Source organism: Rhinatrema bivittatum, chromosome 13, assembly GCF_901001135.1.
Source record: "Rhinatrema bivittatum chromosome 13, aRhiBiv1.1, whole genome shotgun sequence".
In the NCBI taxonomy this organism is placed as follows: domain Eukaryota; kingdom Metazoa; phylum Chordata; class Amphibia; order Gymnophiona; family Rhinatrematidae; genus Rhinatrema; species Rhinatrema bivittatum.
Genome location: NC_042627.1, coordinates 37,097,337 through 37,120,060, shown reverse-complemented (window position 1 = coordinate 37,120,060; position 22,724 = coordinate 37,097,337). Strand labels below are relative to the sequence as shown.

Sequence of the window (22,724 nt, the reverse complement as noted above, 5' to 3'; positions counted from 1 at the left end):
TGTGTGGATCCTTCCTGATTTGAAAATGGCTCCAGATCACAGATTTCTTTCGTGATCTCTTGCCTCTTGTTTGAAATCCTTGCAGTAAATGATGCTGCTGGCACTGAAGTTGTGGTGGAAACAGATGGGGCCTAAGGAACTGGGACAGAGAATTCACTCATCTTCTCATCCTGCACAGTCAGTGTAGCCTGCTCTCCCTCACCAATATCAGCTCCTGCCTCTCTCTCCTCTATCAGTGAAGTGGAAGTTAGCACGGTACTGACTAAAGCTCCTAAAACTGGCTCTTCAGCTAATGTCTTTCCCATCTCTGCTTCAGGAAATCCTGAAAGCAGAGGAAAAGGATGACAAAACTGCTTTTATGGTCTCTGCTGCACTAAGGGATTGTGCTGCTGGTTTTATAGATTTCATCACTTGTACTTCTAAATACACTGGAGGTTGTACTCTGGGGCTGCTGCTACTAATGCATTCCCTTTCTGTTTCCTCTGACATAACAGGATCTGGTTGAGACACTGATGGAACTGGCATATTCTCCCAAAATTTCAATTTTTTGTGGCTTGACATGTCTGCTTCTCCTGCTGATATTTTGGATTTGAAAAACATCCCCCTTTATTTTGATTGGGGGACTCGCTATTGTCTTGCTAGTAAATCCCCTATCAACAACTGCAGGTTTTCCATGTTCTCTAGTACCTTTGCCTGACATGATGGAATTTTATCTGTTGCAGTGCTGGAAAAAAGATGTTTTAATCTTTATTTCTTAAAATGAAATGGATGTGTGTGACTACACTGATCCCTCTGTGTGAAATGTTGAGCAACCCAGAATTTCCTAGCGTGTAGCAGATGGACTCAAAACAAGTGGGTATAGCGTGCTCGTGCTAGCAGTTGGAGACGGATCTGACGTCAGTACGGGTACATATACCCCCACAGGAAGTGAAGCAGTTCAGTAATTTCCGTCTCCAAAGCAGTTTGGAGCTCCTTCACGCTCGCTGAGCGTTCTTCCAAATTCTAACTACTAAATTCCTAGACAATAACTAGTAACAAAGAGCCCCGCACTCCTGTGGTGGTACCAGTCGGTCCCTCCCCCGGTTGAGTTTCCCGAGGTGATTTTCGTGGTCCCTCGGAGGTGAGTGCCTCGGTCCGGTGGCCGACTCGCGGCAGGGACCTGCCACCAAGCAAGAAGGGCTCGGGCGCGGCCTAGAGGCAGCCTCGGTCCCGGCGTGGACTTGGCCCCCGAGCGAGACGAGTTCGGGCACGGCCTAGAGGCAGCGGGTGCACCTCCTCGAGCGCGGCGGTGAAGGTACTCGCCCTCTCCCCCCTCAGCCGGAGACCGCCCGGGTTGCAGCCGGGAAGCGCCGAAGACAAGGTAAGGCGTATATATTTACTTGTTGGTCTCCGAGGATCCGAGGAGAAGCGGAGTGTGCCTCTGGGGCGGCCAGTTCAGTAGGCCGCCATTTCGTTTGCCATTATCTTCTACCTGAAGCGTCCCGCCTACTCCTACGCGCACGGCGATAGGCGTCCGTTGCTACGTGCACGACCATTGCTACGCACACGGCGATCGGCGCACATTACTAGGCGCCCGTTCATTGGAGTCCTTAGGCACCCGTTATAGGCACCCATTATAGGCGCACTGCTATAGGCGCACATTGTTGGGCGTAAGTCCTTAGGCGTCCGATTATAGGCACCCGTTATAGACACCATCATCCGAGAAGGGTACTACCTGGACTTTCTTCGGCTCCCGCCAGACAAGTTTGTGGAATCTCCTTGTTCACCCCTCAAGAGGGCGGCGCTAGATGTTACCCTACAGAGGCTTCTCTCCCTCAAGGCCATTATTCCAGTGCCTGCAGGGGAGATAAATTCTGGGCATTATTCCATTTACTTCATAGTGCCCAAGAAGGAAGGCACTTTCCGGCCCGTCCTGGACCTCAAGTCGGTCAATTGCTACTTACGGGTACCCAGCTTTCGCATGGAAACCCTGCGATTGGTCAAATGTTCAGTACAGCCAGGGGAGTTTCTCACATCCCTAGATCTGTCAGAAGCCTACCTGCATATCCCAATCCATCAGGATCATCAGCGCTACCTACGTTTCAAAGTCTTGAACCAACACTTTCAGTTTCGGGCGTTACCCTTCGGGTTAGCCACAGCGCCGCGGATCTTTACCAAGGTCATAGTAGTAGTGGCGGCGGCCCTCAGGAAGGAGGGAATTCTCGTCCATCCCTACCTGGACGATTGGTTGATCAGGGCAAAATCGCCAGAAGAAAGCCATCGAGCAACCAGCCGAGTGATTGCTCTTCTAGAGAACCTAGGCTGGGTAGTAAACTTAAACAAGAGTTCCCTACAGCCGTCTCAGTCGAAGGAATACCTAGGAGTCCTATTCGACACTCAGGCAGACAGTCAGCTTGACTCCCAAAAGAAGAGAAAAGCTCGTCTGCAGGTGTTGCTGCGTGCCGTCCGGCCCACAGCTTGGGATTAGCTACAAGTCCTCGGCCTGATGGCATCCACTCTGGAGGTGATACCATGGGCACGGGCGCATATGAGGCCGTTACAACGCACACACCTATCCAGGTGGAGCCCGCGATCACAAACTTATACCGTATACCTCCCTCTGCCAGCCAGGGTACAGAATCAGCTGCAATGGTGGCTGCAGCAATGCCACAGGAGCCGGGGGTCCAGGATGTCCTCTCCGACCTGGACCCTGCTTACAACAGACGCCAGCCTGAGCGGCTGGGGCGCACATTGTGAAGGACTCACTGCCCAAGGGCGATGGAGCAGAGAAGAGTCGGGATGGAACATCAACCGACTAGAGGCATGGGCAGTCAGACTAGCGTGCCTGCAACTTGCCCACAGACTATGACACAGAGCAGTCAGAGTGATGTCAGACAACCCCACCACGGTGGCATACATCAACCGACAGGGTGGAACCAAAAGCCAACAAGTCTCACTGGAAATAGCTCCCCTGATGACTTGGGCAGAAGCGAATCTCCAGGACATCTCCGCCGTCCATATCGCCGGGAAGGACAACGCCGCAGCGGACTTCCTCAACAGAGAAAGTCTACATCCCGGGGATTGGCAACTGTCGCCCACGGCGTTCCAGATGATTGTGAATCAGTGGGGGACCCCGGGCATGGACCTACTAGCGGACAGGTCCAATGCTCAAGTACCCAGATATTTCAGCCGCAGGCAGGATCCTTGGTCTCAGGGGATCGTTGCACCGGTGCAACCATGGCCCCAGGGGATTCTGCTGTACGCTTTTCCGCCATGGCCCCTGCTGGGTGCCATTATACACAGGATTCAGCGGCACAGAGGCCTAGTTCTTCTAGTGGCCCCGGACTGGCCAAGAAGACCCTGGTACACAGACATGAGAAGATTGCTGGCAGGGACTCCACTACCCCTGCCGCCGCACAGGGACCTGCGCCAAGGTCCCATATTTCACGAGGATCCGGCTCAATTCTCTCTTACGGTCTGGCCATTGAGAGGGCTAGATTGAAGACACGAGGATATTCGGGACCGGTAATAGATACGCTCCTCAGAGCAAGCAAGTTCTCCACATTGCTAGCTTGTATAAGGATCTGGAGAGTATTTGAAGCTTGGTGCGAAGCTCATAGCACCAATCCTCATGCCACTAAGGTTCCTATCATTTTGGACTTCCTGCAAGATGGCTTCAGAAGGGTCTGTCCCTCAGCTCCATCAAGGTCCAAATGGCAGCACTTTCCTGCTACGGTCCACGGAGTGACGGCAATAGCATCGCCACACACCCAGACGTTTCACGTTTCCTGAAAGGAGTCAAACACATTCGTCCGCCACTGAAGTGGCCCATACCTCTGTGGAACCTCAACTTAGTTTTGGACTTTCTAGCGGGACACGCCTTCCGTCCACTTCGAGGCCTGTCCCTCCGTTTGTTAACCTTGAAGATGATGTTCCTGCTGGCTGTTTGCTCCGCGCGCCGTGTCTCCGAGCTACAAGCACTGTCTTGCCGTGATCCGTTTCTCCGAATCACGCCAGAAGCCATCCATCTTCGCACAGTTCTTTCCTTCTTACCCAAAGTAGTATCGCACTTCCACCTCAACCAAACCATCTCTTTACCTACCACAGACGGTTTGAAGAAGTCAGAAGAAGGTCGAGTTCTACGCCATCTCGACATAGGCAGGCTACTGCCCAGATACCTGGAAGTGTCCGAAGCAATACGAAAGACGGACCATCTGTTCGTTCTACACAGCGGGAAGAAGCAAGGGGAAGCGGCCTCAAGGGCAACTATCGCCCGTTGGGTCAAAGAAGTTATCAAGGCAGCCTACGTGGACGCGGGTAAACCTCCGCCTCTACAGGTCAAGGCCCACTCTACCAGAGCGCAAGCGGCCTCTTGGGCAGAAACGAGGATGCTGTCGCCTGCTGAGATATGTAAAGCGGCAACGTGGTCCTCCCTCCATACCTTCTCCAGATTTTACCGTCTGGATGTCCAGGCCAGGGAGGACACAGCATTTGCGAGGGTAATCCTACACGGACCTTGGGCAGCCTCCCGCCCAGTCCAGGAGTAGCTTTTGTACATCCCACTTGTTTTGAGTCCATCTGCTACACGCTAAGAAATGTAGAGATTACTTACCTGATAATCTCATTTTCCTTAGTGTATGCAGATGGACTCAGCATCCCGCCCGGCTGCCAATATTCATGGGATTTCACAGGCTCAAGGTAAGCCATGTTTTATTACATAGGGCATCCACCCTGCCGGGTGTCGACGCCTTCCGGTTGAGAATCCTGGCGGTCTCCAGCTACTATCAACCGGTCAGGGTAATCGTGTTTAATTAATCGATTGGTCAGTACTAATATAGAGATCGAAAACTTACTCAAAAAAATTAAACCAGCCGCACATCCCTCAGACCCACTTCCTACCAATTTGCTCACCGCCATCCCAAACACCGTCGCAAAACCCATTGCGGAAATCATCAATACCTCCTTAGCCCAAGGCACAGCACCCAATCAGTTAAAGCTAGCAATTCTCAAACCACTACTGAAAAAACCAACCGCTTCACCCACGGACCCAGCTAACTTCAGACCCATTGCAAACCTACCCTTGATTTCCAAACTGATGGAAAAAGCTGTAAATAAACAACTTTCCGAATATCTCGAGGAGCACAACATTCTTTTTCCCGCACAATACGGTTTTCGAAAATCACTAAGCACAGAGTCCCTTTTGCTTTCTCTCACGGATACCTTACTTTTGAACCTGGAGAAAAAACAGTCATACCTACTGGTTCTGCTAGATTTATCCTCAGCTTTCGACATGGTAAATCACTCACAACTCTTAGACCAACTATCAAACATAGGAATCAAAGACACAGCACTCAGTTGGTTTAAGTCGTTCTTATCAAACAGGTTCTACAAGGTCAGAATTAACAACAAGGAATCTGAACCCATCCTATCAGACCAAGGCGTACCACAGGGTTCATCCCTCTCACCCACCCTGTTCAACATTTACCTCCTCCCCCTCTGCCATCTGCTATCAAAACTCAAGCTTACTCATTACCTATATGCAGACGACATCCAGATCCTCATCCCCATCACAGAATCTATTCAAAAAACCTTCTCCTTTGGGAGAACTGCCTACAACCAATTAAGCAACTACTTTCAAAGCTTAACCTGATTTTAAACTCCAGCAAAACAGAGATGCTACTTATTTCACACGACCCAAGTATCCACTCACCTAGCCTTGCGCAATCCACCTCATTGAATATTGATCTCTCCTCAGACTTCGGGGATCTAGGAGCATGGCTTGACAACCAACTTAACTTGAAAAAATTTATAAATACCACCACCAAGGACTGCTTCTACAAACTACAAGTCCTAAAAAAGTTAAAACCACTCCTACACTTCAATGACTTTTGCCTCGTTCTACAATCCATTATTTTTTCTAAACTCGACTACTGCAACGCAATCCTACTTGGCCTCCCCGCCAACAGTATCAAGCCTCTACAGATGGTACAAAACGCCGCAGCCAGAATCCTAACAAACACCAATAAAAGAGACCATATCACCCCCATTTTGAGCAACCTCCACTGGCTACCCATCAAACAGAGAATCCTATTTAAAACCCTAACCATCATTCATAAAGCAATACACAACATCGCACCTATATCACTCCAAAATCAACTTCGTCCACACTTATCCTCCAGACCCATCAGGAGCGCTTACAAAGGCACATTAGTCGCACCTCCAGCAAAATCAATACTAAGAAAAAGAGCACTCTCAACTGCAGGACCACACCAATGGAATGCTCTCCCACCAGACCTACGCCTCGAACCCAGTCTACCAGAGTTCAAAAAAAGTTAAAAACCTGGCTCTTCAGGCAAGCGTTCCAATTTCTAGAATGTAACTAGGCGCCTTTTCCCGACTTCTTTTCAGTTCCTTTCATTGTATTTTTGTCACTAATACCATTTCTATATATATTTAATTTCAATACTTATTTACTCTCAAGTTATTTAATAGTCATTTATTACATATACTATATATTTGTATATTTATTTATTATTATTCCTTTGTACCCCCAAGAGTAAACCGTATTTAGTTTATTGCTATCTCCCTGCAATTATCATGCACATGGTTTTAACCTAGTCAAACCACAGAACTTGGATTATCTTTGTCCACCAGTTAATTTGCAATGTTTAACCCCCTAATTGTCTTAAAATACGAAAACGTTCAATGGTTTATTGTCACTGTTCAATGTTCCTTGTAAAAAGCCTCTGTCGGACCTCACAGACCAGGGCAACTTATCATTTCATGTAAACCGGATTGATTTGTATTGTATACAGGAATTCCGGTATATAAAAATTCAAAAAATAAATAAATAAACAATATAGCTATGACAGCTTTGCAAGGAAGATTACTGAATTGCTTCACTTCCTGTGGGGGTATATGTACCCGTGCTGACGTCAGATCCGTCTCCAACTGCTAGCACGAGCACGCTATACCCACTTGTTTTGAGTCCATCTGCATACACTAAGGAAAACGAGATTATCAGGTAAGTAATCTCTACATTATTTTAGTATTTTGCTCTTCTGATTAGCGCACTGCCCATGCACACAGAGGAAAAACAAAGAATGGTATAATGCTCTAATGTGTGTGAGTAATAGCAGAGCTGTGCACTAGCAATAAATGCAGTAACATAATAAATTAATCCATAAAGTGGCTGACTGTACCTGTGGTGGTGAATGGCACAGACTGCTTTTTTTTGTGGATGTACTGACTCTTGTACACACACAGACCCAGCCCCAGAGAGTTTTTGAGATGCGGTGACCAGAATTGTACACAGTATTCAAAGTGCGGTCTCACCATGGGGCAATACAGAGGCATTATGACATTTTCTGTTTTATTAACCATTCCCTTCCTAATAATTCCTAACATTGTTTGCTTTTTTGACTGCTGCAGCACACTGAGCCGACAATTTTAAAGTATTATCCACTATGATGCCTAGATCTTTTTCCTGGGTGGTAGTTCCTAATATGGATCCTAACATCGTGTAACTACAGCAAGGGTTATTTTTCCCTATATGCAACACCTTGTACTTGCCCACATTAAATTTCATCTGCCATTTGGATGCCCAATCTTCCAGTCTTGCAAGGTTCTCCTGTAATGTAACACAATCCATTTGTGATTTAACTACTCTGAATAATTTTGTATCGTCTGCAAATTTGATAACCTCCATTGTCCCTGATGCACTCCATTGTTTACCCTTTTCACTGAGAAAATTGACCATTTAATCCTACCCTCTGTTTCCTGTCTTTTAACCAGTTTGTAATCCACGAAAGGACATCACCTCCTATCCCATGATGTTTTAGTTTTCTTAGAAGCCTCTCATGAGGGACTTTGTCAAATGCCTTCTGAAAATCCAAATACACTACATCTACCGGTTCTCCTTTATCCATATGTTTATTAACCCCTTCAAAAAAATGAAGCAGATTTGTTAGGCAAGACTTTTCTTGGGTAAATCCATGCTGACTGTGTTCCATTAAACCTTGTCTTTCTATAGGCTCTGATTTTGATCTAATAGTTTCCACTATTTTTCCTGGCACTGAAGTCAGACTTGCTGGTCTATAGTTACCCGAATCGCCCCTGGAGCCCTTTTTAAATATTGAGGTTACATTGGCCACCCTCCAGAACAAGCTTCATACTGCCTGGAGATGAGAGGAGGTGGCCACAAGCTGTCAACAAAGACCCTCCCCACAAGGAACATCAGCTGTCTCAGGTGCATTAATTTATTTATTTATTTATTTATTTAATGTCTTTTTTATACCGATAACCGTTCACACATCGTATCGGTTTACAGTTAAACAGGAACCATTGGGCAGAACCCTTACATATAACATTGCAAACAGGTTAACTTTTGGGCAGGGCCCTTACATAAAATTGAGAACAGCAAAATCACTATATACATATCACCAAAACTATATACAAAAGATAAGTACATAAATAGCCGAGTCAAAGTACAAAATCGATAGGCATACAACGTAATCCGAGAAATAAATCATAAGTCGCGTATCAGATTCTAGGAGAATCACTTATTTAATCAGTAAGGATTTATGTAATGGGAGGTGATGTGTGGTAAGCTTGCTGGAAGAGCCATGTTTTCAGTTTTTTTTTGAAAGTGGGTGTGTATGATTCTAGGCGTATATCAGGAGGCAGGGAGTTCCATATAGAGGGGCCGGCTAGGGAGAAAGCTCTGTTTATAGTGGACGATAATTTGAAAGATTTGATAGGTTGTGCACGTAGGGTTCCTTGGAGGGCGCAGTACGTGTGGGTCTATTCGAGGTGCGGGGGAGGAGTGGGGGGTTAATCCAATTCAGGTTAGAGTTCAACAGACTTTTGTGGAGGATGGAACAGGCTTTATAGAGAATTCGAGAGTGTATAGGGAGCCAATGAAGTTCGATGAGTGTAGGGGTGATGTGATCTCTTTTTTTCGTGTTTGATAGTATCCTGGCGGCAGCGTTTTGTAGTAGTTGTAGGGGTTTGATATGGGTAGCGGGGATGCCTAGAAAAAGTGCATTACAATAGTCTACCTTAGATAAAATGATAGACTGTAGTACAGTGCGGAAATCAGAAAAGTGTAGCAGTGGTTTGAGTTTTTTTATGGTTTGGAGCTTAAAGAAGCATTCCTTAATGATAGATTTAATGAAAGGTTTGAATGTAAGATGGTTATCAATGAAAACACCAAGGTTGCGAACTTGTGATGGGAAAGTTGTGGAAGAGTATGCAGGTGGGATGTCTGGGAGCGGTGGCCTGTTAGATATAATTAAAAGTTCAGTCTTGCTGGGGTTTAGCGCTAGTTGCATGTCATTTAGTAATTTGTTGATGGCTGAGACAGGATTCCCAGTTGCGAAGGGCAGTAAGGAGAGAGTCAGAGAATGGGAAAATAAGTTGCACATCGTCCGCATAAATAAAATGCTTGATGTGGAGGTTAGTGAGGAGGGTGGTAAGGGGGAGCATGTATATATTAAAGAGGGTGGAGGAGAGTGAAGAACCTTGGGGCACACCTTGGGGAAGACTGATGGGGTCAGATTCATTGTTATCAACTAATACTGTGAAAAGGCGATCCTGGAGATACGATCGTATCCAGGAAAGGGCATTGCCAGTGATCCCGATGCTCCTGAGGATGTTAAGGAGGACATCATGATTGACTGTGTCGAATGCCGCTGAGATGTCAAGCATGGCAATCAGATAAGAAGAACCTGAATCTGTACCTCTGATGAGGGTATCATGTAGAGAGAGTAGCAGGGTTTCAGTACTTAATTGCTTTCTGAAACCGTGTTGTGTGGATGGGAGAATCTTGTTTTGCTCCAGGTGATCTGAGAGCCGTGAGTTGACAATTTTTTCAAGAACTTTAGCTAGGAGGGGTAAGTTAGAGACAGGTCTGTAATTAGATAAAGTGTCGGGGTCAAGATTAGGTTTTTTGAGTAGTGGTTTCACTACTGCTTGTTTAAGAACATTGGGGACTGTGCCATGCTCTAGGGAACAGTTAAGGATATTTGAGAGGGGTTTGGCAATCACCTCGGGGATAGCTAGCAGGAGTTTAGTGGGGATAGTTTCGGAAGGATGAGATGATGGTTTTAATTTTTTAAGGATGTTTTGTACTTCGAGAGAGGATGAAGAGTCAAAAGACGAGAGGGAGACTGGAGAGTTGATGGTGGGCAGATAAATATTGACGTTATTATGTGAGAATTGTGCAGTGATGGAGGAGACCTTGTTTTTGAAAAATTGAGCTAATTCATTGCAGCGGTTTTTAGAGGGATTGGCTGATAGTTGCGTGGGGGCAGGAGAAGTGGGGTCCGCCACCATGGTGAAAAGGGCCTTAGGGTTGTATTGCATACCATGTATTTTTTTAGCATAGTAACTACGTTTAGCCTGGAGGATGGAGTTTCTATATTCGTGCATTCGCTGGTAGTATAAAGTTTTGGTTGCAGGGGATTGATATTTGCTCCATGACCTCTCAGCTGTTCTGAGTTGGATTTTCAGATTCCTAAGATCAGGCGTATACCAGGGTTTTCTGTTTCTACGGTTTGGGTTAATAGTTTTCGTTATAAGAGGGCAATGTTTGTCAGCAATGTTGAGGGTGAGATTGATCCAGGTAGAGAAGGCATTGTCTGGGGATGAGGCGTCAATTTGGTTGTCTATGTCAGCGCATGCTTGTGAGATGATATCTATATCGCATGGTTTGCGAAATTTAAAAGAAAAGGGCTGCTGGGGGGTGATGGGGGACATTTGCGGGAGAGAGAGTTTAGTCTGAATCAGGGAGTGGTCAGACCAAGGTACTGTGTTGCATGTAGGGGGATTGTTTATGTTGATGGGGGAGTTGACAAAGATCAGATCAAGTGTGTGGCCAGCTTTATGTGTAGGAGCGTTCACGATTTGTTGGAAACCCATTGCTTCAAGAGAGGAAAGGAATGCTTCGCATGCTGGAGATTGCGGGGAGGTGTCCACGTGTAAGTTAAAATCCCCTAGGAGAATTGTGGGTATGTCAGGGGATAGAGAATTTGCAAAAAATTCGATAAGAGGAGATGAATCTTTCTCCAGTAGGCCTGGGGGCGTATAAATGAGACATAGTTGGAGCGACTTAGATTTGAAAAAGCCGATTTCGTACTGGTTTGGAATATCACAATTCTGGGGTAGTAGTTGAAACTCCTTTTTTACAGCCAAGAGTATGCCACCACCTCTTTTCTTTTTCCGAGGGATAGAGAAAACATCGTAGGTTTCTAAGGGTAGCTGGTTGATGAGGGGCGTGTCATGTTGTTTAAACCAGGTTTCCGTGACAGCACATATTTCTGGTTTAGAATCTGTGAGAATATCATGTAGTAGATGGGTTTTCTTTTGGAGTGATTGTGCGTTAAATAGAATAATGGTGATAAGAGATAAACTGATGGCTTGAGTGCATGTGAGGGTGTATATTGGGATAAGCCTTCTTTTGCTGAGCTTAGTCTGGTAGTGTGGGGTCTGATAAGAGAATGTAAAGGGAAAAAATGGGTTGTGTCCCAGGTGGCAGGATAGAGAACAGTTTCCACTTAAAGGAGGCATTGTTAACCTACAGTGTGTTAAAAGTGTAGAGTTTGGTGAGACAGTTGTAAGGCAGAAAGGTACCGAGAACTATTGTCATACAGTTTACAGATAAAGCACCATTCTAATAGTGTTTCCGGCGATAATGATTAATAAAGCCGGTTGTACAGTGGGTTAAACAATTCTGACAGAATTGTACATTCTTGTATTGTACATTCTTGAATTGTACATTCTTGTATTGTTAGTCCTGTATTTCTATCATATGCTGCTACTACCTTTAATGGCTGAGTATATATATTTTTCCAAAAGCTATTTTCTACTGTGCAATATGTAACACCAGTGTGATTTTTATATTCTTTTTCAGTTAATCTCTCAGGAAAAATTCTGTAAAGTGGCTTAGTAATGTTTATTCTAACTGTGGATGCTTTTTAGAAAGACCATTACAAAATAAAAGCTTTTACATCTGGAGAACAGCTCATTCTTCAGCCTTACCACCCAAGATATAATGCAAAATCATAGCTAATTACATGAAGCTAGTTACTCTGGAGGGATGTCGTTACTTTTCTTACATTGTTGGTTACTATGGGGGTTAAGTAAGTCCTAATGGGCTTGGGGTTTCCTGAAATGTACTCTAGGGAGCTTAAATACATCAGACATGGAGAATAAAGTATTGTGCTTGCTTGGACATGAGAAATAAAGGCTGAAAAACAAGTTGTAGATGACACTTTTTTTTTTTTTTTTTAGTGGCTATCTTTATATAATTTTGACTTCTTTTTGAAAGCTGCACTTTCGCCCACCAATGAAGGAAACCTAAAACTTGCATGACTTGTTTTCTGCCATAATTTTGTTCCATTTCAAGCTTTTTTTTTTTTTGAGTATGTGAAACCTTGTACCAATACTGCTGATAAATACCACCGCAATCAGTATTTCTGAAAGTACATACTAGTTGCATTATCTAAATTTGGCATGCTGACATAAAAAGATATTTTGCATGTCTTTATTGTGCGTAATGTGAAAAGAAATGCTCAAGCTTTTGTTAACCTGCCACACCACCAGCTGTGTTTCATTAAAACGTAGGGACTACAATGACTGACTGACTGAACGAACGTTATATGCAAACTCTGCTTGCATTTATCACATAATTTAAGGAAAGTGTGCTGTTTGTGGTATGCAGGTAGTGGGGGTGGGGATGAGAGACCATCAGAATGAAACTAAATATGCCATTCATTATTTCCATTCATTATTTATCATGTTTTAACTAATAATTTTGTAGAAAATATCCTATGACAATCTACACGAGTTGGGCTTGTATCAAAACTGTGATTCTATTTCCTCCCTTTCAAAGTTCACAACTGCTTTCTGATAGGATCTATCCTTCTCTTTTTTTTTATTTTTTTTCCTTCCTAGTAGCTGAAGCGTGAGAGACTGGACAATGTGTAGAACCACTATCTTTGATTCTTCAAGTTTTCCCCCATCCTATGGTTATGGGAAAATCCTGGATGGCTGTCTTTAATGAAACGGTAAAGTATTTAAATACTTTAGACATATTACATAGAAATAAGGTCAACATCTGTAATAGGTGATGCTTTTTTATTAGACTTGATCTATTTTTGACTAGCTTTAAAGAAATAAATTTCATCAGCACTGGAGGTGTCACAGGCTGTAGTCTCCCTTAATCCATCCTCTTGAGTATTAAATATTTGTGATGTCACTATTCTAAAACCCTTGAGAGATACTGTAGTACCTGCATTGACAACTATCATAAATTTCTCTCTAGCTGAGGGCTTTGTTCCTCTGGCTTTAGAGAGTTTCCATTAGCCCCCTCATTAAGAAACCTGGTCTTGCCCCTTTAGACTTAACAAAATACTGGCCCATTTCTTCACTTTCTTTTACAATAAGGCTCCTGGATCATATGGTGCTTCAGCAGTTAACAGATTTTATTGATGAACACTAGATTTCGGTTTTCCATTATGGTTTCTAAAAGACTACAAAAACACTTACATAGATAAGCAATGATACTTTTACAAGAGTGTGGGTGTGGGTAAGAGCTTTGTCATTGTTTTGCATGATGGTCCATCAGCACTTGACACCCTAGATCACCATATTCTCATATCTAAGGGCATGTGATGTATCTGACATCATTCTGAACTGGTTAAGTTCCTATATATCAGAACAGACTCATCAGGTGAGACTTGACAGCAAACATTCTCCATGTCATTTGTATCAACTGGAGTCCCCCATGGCTCTGACTTGTTGGTGTTTCTTTTTGGCAATAAGTAAAATGTTAATCTGCAAACTGCTGCTAAGGCTTTGGAAAGAATATTTGATCTAAGAGGATGATATACAGTTTTTCATCCCTCTTCAATCTGATTGGTCTGATCTGGTAAAATTAATCAATCTGTTTTTCCACCATTAAAAGAGGGTTGCTTCACACAAAAGTGGCACATAACATTACAACATCACAGATCATTGTTTAACCATCTATATGCTAAACCTCCAGCATCTTCATTCATCATCGATATTGTAACGCTGCTGATTCTCTCCAGTGGTTAAGAGCCTAGGTGTGCTGATTTGATTAAAGTTTAACATTGCTTCCTTTTTTAAATCAGTTGTGCAGTTAGGATTTTATAAGCTGCAAGCCCTTCGTGGACTACAGCATTTTCTTGACCATGATGATTTCCAGCTAGTGGTAAACTGATGGCATTGCTGAATATCGGTATATAAAAGCAAATAAAATAATTACTGTAAGGCCATTTATATCTGCTTTCCAGCATACTCACTGAAAGTTCTACAATTATTGCAAAATGCAACTGCATGGTTGATCACAGAGAGGAAGATCAGAGAACACATCACTCCAGTACTGCAGAACCTTCATTGCTTATCTGTACAGTTCTGCATTCAATACAGAATTGCTCTAATGGTCCATAATTTCCTGAAACAACTTTTTTCCTTGGGCAAGTGCCTGGTTAAGAGTTTATAATCCTCTACATGCTTTGCAGTTCCTCCAGAGGGGTTTGCTAAACATTCCATTCCTGAAATTGGCATGCCTTGATGAAAGAAGATGTAACCCTTCAGCTGGACGCTTGGAGGCCTGCGATCAGCTGCACTTACAGACCTCAAACACACTGCCAGGATTCCCATACTGAAGATGCTGCCATGCCTCCTTGATTGCGCTGTGCCCACTTCTCTTCCTTATCTAGGCCCAACAGCGAGAGAGACCTGGCAAGCACCCTTGGATGATGGCACAGCTGGGTATTTAAAACCCAGCCATGCTCTCAGTCCTTGCCTCAGCAACACATCCCCTGCCTTTTCTGTAGTGCATCTTGCTACGCTCCTGTGCCTGTCTTGCTTCCTGTGTCTCCTAGTAGTGTCTACCCCTATCTTGCCTTCCCTTGCCATGCTGTCTTTGTCTTGCTTCTTATACCCTTGCTGTCCTGTCCAGTTACAATCCACTCTTGTCTTGGTCCTGTCCTCACCGTCTATGCTGTCTCTATCTGCATGCCTGGTTTGGACCACTGCTAGGGACCTGGACCACGCTCTTGCCTGCAGCCTGATACTGCTTTCTGCTATGGACCCCGACCACTCTCTACTTGCTGTCTACCCTTGGATTTAGTTACTATCTGATCACAACTTGCCCTGACTTCCACTCGTGTCTGGACTCTCTCTCTACAACTCCTCAAAGGACACTTGCCTAACTCCTGCTGACTACTGGAAACTAAGGGCTCAAGCTGCAGGAAGTGGGGCTGGTACAGGTGAAGCTCCCGATCAGTCCCAGTAGAGCATGTCTGCCAGCTTTAGGCATGGGCTTAGTAGATTCACATTGTAGGCTGTGTCAACCATGCCACAGCACAAGGACTCACTAGAATGACACGAGAGCGGTTTCTCTTTGGTCACCCTGTTTCTGTGGAATATGTTCCTAGAACAGGAGCACCTCATGGAATATACAAAGACTTTTAAAATCTCTTTAAAGACATTTTTGTTTAAACATGCCTATATGTAATTGTACTCTGCTGAGTTAATTCCATGCTGTGATAAGTTTTATATTTAAAAACTATCATTACAGAGTCAGGGCATTGTGAAGCTATATTCCTTATTGTTTGCTGAGTCATTTCCCTGTTTTGTTTGTTAAAGGCTTCTTCTGAGTATGCTTTGTGTTTTATTTGTTTACCTATTGTATGTGTTTTTGATTGTATTTGTATGGTTTATACATTGAATCACAGCTTAATTCTTAAGCTTAAATTCATAATAAAGATGAAAGTACAGCACTCAAAAGCTTGTAAAAAAAAAGTTACTTTTTAGATTTTAAATCTAATTGTTCCCTCTTTATTCCCTGCCCTAGAGGGCTTGCCATCTAGAAGTGTTTTACTAAGGTTTGGGGATTGGTTTTTTTTTTATTATTATTTTCTCTGTCTGAGAAAAGCTTTGCAAATCAGACCCCAAGTTTGTACGTGAGGCAAGGGCAAGTGATGTGAGTTGCTCAAGAGCACAAGAAGTGTCAGTAGGAGAGGTGGACCACCTTCAGTGAAATACTGCCTAGAACCTTTTTTTTTCTACATTTATTTTTACATACTCCAGTGGACCAACAGGACAACCACACACCCAAAATATGAAGTAAACAATTTTATAAATAGAAAACAGTGTGAGTCTGTCATGCCTTTATCCTGCTCATGGGCTAATTAATTACAGGAATATGGTACTATCCAGTAAGAATAATTTAGTACCCATCACGCTGCTTGGTATCATTGTCCTAACAGGAAAATGGAGTAATTAGAAAACATGATTTACTAACAGTATCAACATCCATACATGAATGGTAAATGCTTTCCTGTTTGCCCCAATTATTTTCAACATCCTTAGCATTAATTTCAGTTTTGAAAGTTTGTATTTATTCAGTGCTTGCTCATGCTGTTAGCTCTACCTTTGAACCTACTCCATATGGCATAGTTTATCCCCTTTCATGGTGGTTTTCAGGTGTAAACAGAATCAGATATGTAGATTTTTGTTTTTAATTCTCTTTGGGGTAGAGTTTCATTTAAAATATGAGCAGCATACAAAATTTCAAAGATAAAACAAATGCTACTTCTTTTTTTGTAAAGTTTTACAGATTTCTGTTTGACCTCAAATGTAGCTACATAGCACTGTCTGTTTTTTCATTTCTTTATTTCTCTAATTATTTCATGGGGTCCTGCTTCAGATGTAATTCCACATATCTACTTTTACTATTGCTTCTCCCATTTTAGATTTTTATTATGTTTGCACATTAAGGAAAGAAAAAGACAATCTAAAGCCAAATAATGCAGAAAATTAAATATATCACTATATCCGATCAAGCACAAATAACTCCATAATAAAAGAATGGCAGGAACTGGGTACCTGATGTAGTCACCTGATTATATTTTTGTTTTAGATTAAAGCATAATACACAAGGAAATGCTAAAGTAAACACTACTGCCTTCCATGTGTATTTACACTGCTGCTGCCTTAAAGCAGTGAGCTCTGTTATTGTCTTGACCACCTTCAGAAAGAAGGTCGTCTGCTTCCAAAACATCTTCCCCACTATAATCATAAGTCTCTTAACTTTAATCATAGGTCTTCCAACTATTGTTATAGTGGAGAATTGTTGTAAGAGTTTGCAGTCAATGATATCAATGTATGATGGTCCTCAAATTAAATTTGTGGGTTTTACATACTAGAGGTTTTTTGTTCTTTTGTAATGCATAAAACTAACCCATGTTGAGAAACTGCCCCTAGAGTACTTATACATACTGCACTTAGGGCCTTATTTTCTAAGGACATTTTGCACGCGATATGTCTGTATCGCGTGCGAAAAGTTCGCAAACCGCACTAACAGCAGTTACTGCGGTTTGCGAATGCAAATTTTGAATTAAGTATTCATGGGTGGAGTTTGGGCGGGGCGAATGCAAAGTAGGGAGGACTTGCAGTGAAACAGCTGCGTTGTTAGCGCGGCCCATAACTACACCTCTTTCAATTGCGATAGACTGTATTGCTGCGTATAGTGCGCACCGTGATATCGCGTTGAACGACAATGTAGAAAACCAATCCCCACAGACCTACAAAGGTAGTGCTACCCAATAAAAAGGCATGTTCTTAGTAGGTCTATCTTCCCAACACCATCTACACATTCACAGTGTATGGGGCAGGCGCACTCCATGGCTGAGCAGGCCCGACGCAGACACCAGGATGTTGGTCGATGTCGCCGCAGGTACAGGCAGCGGATCTACCACGAACCTCATTGCTGGGTATGCCAGAGGATGTTGTGATCAGCTCTCATGCCTTCCTGAAAATATATGAAGACAGACAAGGTGCCCTTGAGCCTCGAACCCGAAAGAGCCGTGCCGTCCCCGGCCTGACCAAACTCTTGGCCGCCCTGCACTTCATAGCAAGTGGCTCTTTCCAATCCACAGTAGCTGTTGTGGGTGGGATATCACGGAGCACCTTCTCACGGTGTCTGTACCAGGTCACTGAAGCAGTTATGGCCACATGCCTCGCTACACAGCTTTTCCGCGTGACAGACAGGACCTGATGGACCTCAAGCGTGGTTTTTATGCCATTGCCCACTTTCCGAATGTCATTGGAGTTATTGACTGCACTCATGTGGCCATCATTCCACCCCGTCATACGGAGGCAGCCTACTGCAACAGAAAGTAGTTCCACTCCCTCAACATGCAAGTGGTGTGTGATGCTGGAATGCGGATCCTCTCAGTGATGTCCGGGATCAGCGCACGATTCCTTCATACTCGGGCAATCATCTCTGTTTCACAAATTTGAAGCTGGCCTGTTTAGTTTGTAGGAAAGATGTATGGAAATGAATATCTAACATATTTGCAATGTTCATCTGTGTTATTGCACACAAATGTGACGTATACGCCTGTCCCAATGGAGTCATATGTCCCCATCACAACAGGCCTCAGTGGCTCATAGTGTTACCTTAAGTGGTGGAATGGCTCATGCACCCAACCAGTTGCTATGGGCTGCCAAGCACGAGGTACACAGCAGCCCCAGTATAGCCTGTATGTGGCATGGCTTGTTCACCTCACTGCACTAGTGGACAGCCTACACTTATTTGGTCTAACCATGGTTAATAGCATTGCCCAAGGTGATTCTAGAATTGTGATGTAAGGGCAGCTCACATCCACAGGTGTTCCTGAGGTCCTGACGTTCATGATACTTCACATGATCACTTCGAGTCAGTTGTGCACATTCAGGGGCAGCCAGTTTACACCATGTCCCCCCTATTGAATACCCCATAGAACAACACAAAGAATTCCCCAAAGAATTCTTCAACTCTAACTCCTTGGCAGCCCAAAAGTACAAAATGCAATTCCCAACCTCCTGACAGTCTTAAAAGCTATACACAACCCCACACAGAAGTTATCTGCCTCTGCCTATATTAGGCTATGTATATTGTATTTCTTTGTTTAACCCCATATATTTGTTTCCAAGTTATTCTTCCTGTTCTCTGTAAGACATTTGCTTGTCACTGTTATTGTTCAAAATGTAAACCGAATTGATCAGTAATTCTGTTATTGGAAAGTCGGTATAGAAAAGTTCTAAATAAATAAATGTCCGTTATTGGGCATGCATACCTACATAAAAGGTCAGGTTGAGCAGATATGTCTACACAATGACTAGCGTGCATGAGGCATATGATCCAAACACAGGGATGTAATCTCTAATGACAGTGATATTACGGACCTACCACATATACACGGCTGTCATAAATCTCACTGTCTAGGGGCCCTTCACGTGCTATACTTCCTAATAGCAGCACACCTGCTGTGGCACAAAGCAATCATGGAGCCCCACACATAGGGTGTTAGGAAACAGGAATGGCCTGCCTCGTGCCATCCGGTTCTACTGCATGTAGTGAGCACCTACACGCATGTGACACCAACATCAGTATTTGTAATGGCTTGCCTATTTCATTGCTAGAGGGGACTCAGCCTATGGATGCAGGCCCTGGCTTATGACCCCAATCCTCCAGCCTGCCACGACGCGACAGATGGCCTATAATGAGGCCTTATGTGCTACACGCTCGGTCATCGAATGTACCTTTGGCCTTCTGAAGAGCCGCTTCCAATGTTTGGACAAGACAGGGGGAGCGTTACTCTATGATCCCCCCAAGGTTGCAAGGATAATCCTGCTTTGCTGTGTGTTCCATAATGTGGCTGTTCAGCATGGAATACCTATGGCTATAGATCCAGACCTCAGACCTGATCCCCCATGTGCGCGTGCACGACTGCATGAAAACACAGTCAGTGGCAGGCAGCTTCGCCAACACCTTATACAGGCACACTTTTAAGGTAGGCATGGGACAGAACCATGTCAGTTTGGCCACTGATAGGTTAGGACATAGTGTAATGTGCAGACTTCTCTTTCAGTCTGCTATGTGCCTCACCTGCTAAGTCTGTCCATCCAACAACTGGTTGGGGGTGGTTCCCTACATCTGACGGTATAGCCCATAATAGGGAGGCTAAGGGCTGGCTCAAGGCACTGCTGAGGTGCTCATTTGCACATTGTGTACCGTACATGTTTATGGCCTATGAATATTTGTACAGTAGGTAATGCCTTGCACATCATGTCCCCAGTAACAGTCTGAACTGTTTAGTCACAGTACAACTACTGATGGAATAGCAGCAGAGCTCAGGGTTGGTGTCCAGTGCACACCTGCCATCCAAGGCGTAACACACCTGTGTCATGCCAGATATGGCACACATTATCTGATGGAATTAGTGATCAACACAATGCACATGAGAAGCAAGGAAATAGCCACCTGGTCATGCATGGTCATGGAACGAGCACACACACAAGCCGTCAGACTCTTCATGATATAGATGTCCCCTGTTGGGACACACAGCCACCATTTAATGCAGGCCATAAATGCTCCTGTCATAATATGTCACTTGTAGAAAGTTTCAGCAGTGCTGTCTGCACTGAGCTGCCACATGGGGGTACCCACCCACATGTCACATATTCTGCCACAAAGGTGATGGCCTGCCTGTTGGCAGCCACCTCGCAGACAGGCTGTCACCAGCAGCACAGCTGATCGGCCAGGCTGGCAAAGGGAGGATGCATGCATGTGTACACTGCTCTATTGAGTGATAGATGGCCATTACTGAGGAGTGAGCCCTCACAAGAGGACTGACAGGTGGATGTGACAGTGATGCAGTTCCCCTCAATGTGGTGTCAGGTGCCCTTCGAATGACTGTAAGGTGCAGAAAGTAGCTGTCTGCAATGTATTCAAACATGGAGATCTGTGCAAATTGCCAATGAGGCTCTCAGGACTGTAACAGAGTGCCTCTTCGCCCAGGGCCTCAACAGATGGGCTGCACAACCGCCCACAAATGGGTTAGTGTGGCACAAGGCACAGATCTGGGTGTGGCTGGTGCCACGTAACCCACTGCAGTTGGTTCAATAGCACAGAAGGCATGCTGTGTACTGTGGAAGCACCTCCGACCAGGCATTTGTATCCCTACAGCACGCTCCTGGTGAGCAGACACACAGTCATTGACGCTCGTGCAAACAGAGCCCATCTTAATCGTGTTGGCTCTACCAACGCCCTCATCATAGCAGCCTTACTGCTGAGTATGATGACTAACTAATGTTGCTATTGACAGATGATCACACAGCCCTCCAGCACAGGTCCTGATGTCCAAATTAAAGGACTTCAATACTCATGTGAATGTGTCCCTAGAGCCTAAGCCTTTGGCTGATCCCGCATTACCCATGTGTCGGCCATATGGAGATGGCAGAATACAAAAGGAGGCTGCACAGGGTGGAATGTATGCATGAAGGGGGCCAGATATACGGCTAGGCAGGTGATGAGGTATATTGATGTACAGCCCACTCCCCTTTCCTAACATATGTACTACCCCTGTGCAGCAACAAACCAGGGGTGGTATAGGAAGAATCGGCGATCAATGAGCGGGAACAATGAATGTGTGCTAGGTGTCCGGATAGAAGCGACCAGCCTTTCAGCACACAACCTATGGACACCATATTCCAGAGCTGTTTAGAACATTAGCACGTGCATGGGTGTGAGTGATAATCCACTAGCTGACACACATTACTGTACAGCAACAGCTGTTTCCTGTCGTGTAGCCAGATGGACTCAGAATGAATGGGTATAGTATGCTCGTGCTAGCAGTTGGAGACGGATCTGACGTCAGCACGGGTGTATATATACCCCCACAGGAAGCGTAGCAACTTAGTAATTTCCGTCTCCAAAGCAGTTTGGAGAGCCTGCAAGTTCGCTGAGCGGGTTTTCCAAATCTACTTTCTATTTTTCTACTTTGTTTTTACTAAAACTTCTACAGCACCATCGAGCCCCGCACTCCGGTGATACCCTAAGGTCCCTCCCCCAGTAGAGTTTCCCGGGGTGATTTCCGTGTGCGCCTGTTGTATTACGCTTATATTGCTGCCGCTTATTATGTGCGCCTGTTGTATTAAGCGTATATTGCTGCTGCATATTATTGTGCGCCTGTTGTATTAAGCATATATTGCTGCCGAGTATCATTCAGCGCATACTTTTCAATGGAACAGAACGCCTCAGCGTCTTCAGCGGGGGCGCCTCCTGCCTCCGGTATTAAAGCCCTCGGCCTCTGCTCTGCATGCCAGCTTAGAGCCACGCACAGTGAAGAGCCAGACTCCCTATGTGCCCAATGTGAGGAGGCCGTGGGACCCTCGGGCCAGGACCAGTCTCAGCCCCAATTTGCTGACAGTTCCCCAGGGGCTACCCCGGATTTAGCGGGCAGTCTCGACCAATCTGGAATCCCGGGGGATCTTGTACCCCGGCGATTAGAGACCGCTTGCATTTCCTGGGTGGATCTCTTTAAGGGGATTCATGCCTTTGTACAGATGCAAACGGCTTCCCGTCCAGGCCCTGCGGTTCCTGCGGTTCCTGTTGTTCCTGCTGTTTCTGCTGTTCCTGCTGTGGCTGCTGCGGTTGCGGCTCCAGCGGATCCTGTTCCTGGCCCCTCACGCCCTTATCGTGAATGGGACCTCCCGCCGCTAGACAGTCCGGATCAGTCGGACCAGGAGGTCTCACCGGACGAGTCCGAACTCCCGGACGAGGGAGAACTTCCCTCAGGGATTGAGCCATACAGAACCATGAGGCGGTTCTTCCCTAAGGAGGATCTCTCCGACCTGGTGTCTCAGTGCCTGGCGGAGTTGGATAT

At 44.9% G+C, this 22,724-nt stretch overlaps 1 long non-coding RNA gene across 2 annotated transcripts; it reads left to right on the top strand.

The window, feature by feature from the left end:
* Positions 1 to 8,042: 8,042 nt before the first annotated feature.
* Positions 8,043 to 15,813, top strand: LOC115074779. Of its 2 annotated transcripts, none has more exons than XR_003852338.1 (3): positions 8,043 to 8,227; positions 12,937 to 13,046; positions 14,298 to 15,813. It is a non-coding gene; the product is annotated as an uncharacterized LOC115074779 (long non-coding RNA). The 2 variants fall into 2 exon arrangements; XR_003852339.1 differs by having other exon boundaries at positions 12,934 to 13,046.
* The last annotated feature ends 6,911 nt before the right edge of the window (positions 15,814 to 22,724 follow it).